This window comes from Magnolia sinica, chromosome 1 (genome assembly GCF_029962835.1).
Source record: "Magnolia sinica isolate HGM2019 chromosome 1, MsV1, whole genome shotgun sequence".
NCBI lineage: Eukaryota > Viridiplantae > Streptophyta > Magnoliopsida > Magnoliales > Magnoliaceae > Magnolia > Magnolia sinica.
In genome coordinates this window covers 48,900,748-48,901,565 of record NC_080573.1, presented here as the reverse complement: position 1 = coordinate 48,901,565, position 818 = coordinate 48,900,748, and the positions used below count along the sequence as shown (strand labels likewise).

At 39.7% G+C, this 818-nt stretch overlaps 1 non-coding gene across 1 annotated transcript; it reads right to left on the bottom strand.

The window, feature by feature from the left end:
- Nucleotides 1–348: 348 nt before the first annotated feature.
- Nucleotides 349–455, bottom strand: LOC131221833 (small nucleolar RNA R71). The gene has a single exon (XR_009159612.1). It is a non-coding gene; the product is annotated as a small nucleolar RNA R71 (small nucleolar RNA).
- Between the last annotated feature and the right edge of the window lie 363 nt (nucleotides 456–818).

Below are 818 nucleotides of genomic sequence, written 5' to 3'. Positions count from 1 at the left end.
TTACGAGATTATCTACAACCGGCGGGAGTGAGTATGCCCTCATGCATGATTTTTCCTGAAAATACAGGACAAATGGACATCAAGCCAGGAGTTATCCAACTCCTTCCCAAATTTCATGGACTTGAATCAGAAAGTCCATATTTACATTTGAAAGAGTTCGATGAGATTATAGCTACATTATGTTTTCCTAATGTATCTGAGGATACAATTAGGCTGAAACTCTTTCCTTTTTCCTTAAAAGAGAAAGCTAAGACGTGGTTACATTCACTGCGTCCTAGATCCATTGGCACATGGAACGATATGCAGAGGGAATTCATAAAAAAATTCTTCCCACATCATAAAACAATTACCCTCAGAAAAGCGATCATGAACTTTGCCCAAAAGGAAGATGAAACATTCTTCCAATGTTGGGAAAGGTTTAAAGATTTGGTCAGTTCATGCCCACAACACGGATTTGAAACATGGCGCATTACAAATTTTTTCTATGATGGACTGACATCTTCCATGCGCCAAATGGTCGAGACAATGTGTAATGGAGAGTTCATCAACAAAGATGTTGACGAGGTATGGGATTACCTCGATAGTCTCGCTGAAAAAACACAATCATGGGACTATTACCCAATGGCGAACACCACGTCTAGGCCGACTCAATTAAAGGAAAAAGGTGGATTATATCTCTTGAAAGAAGAGGATGATCTCAAGTGTAAAGTGACTACGCTCATAAGGAAAGTTGAGGCCATGGAAGGAAAGAAGGATAAGGTCAATGAAATTGTTTGCGGCATCTGTGATTGCAACATTCACACAACTGAAAACTGTCC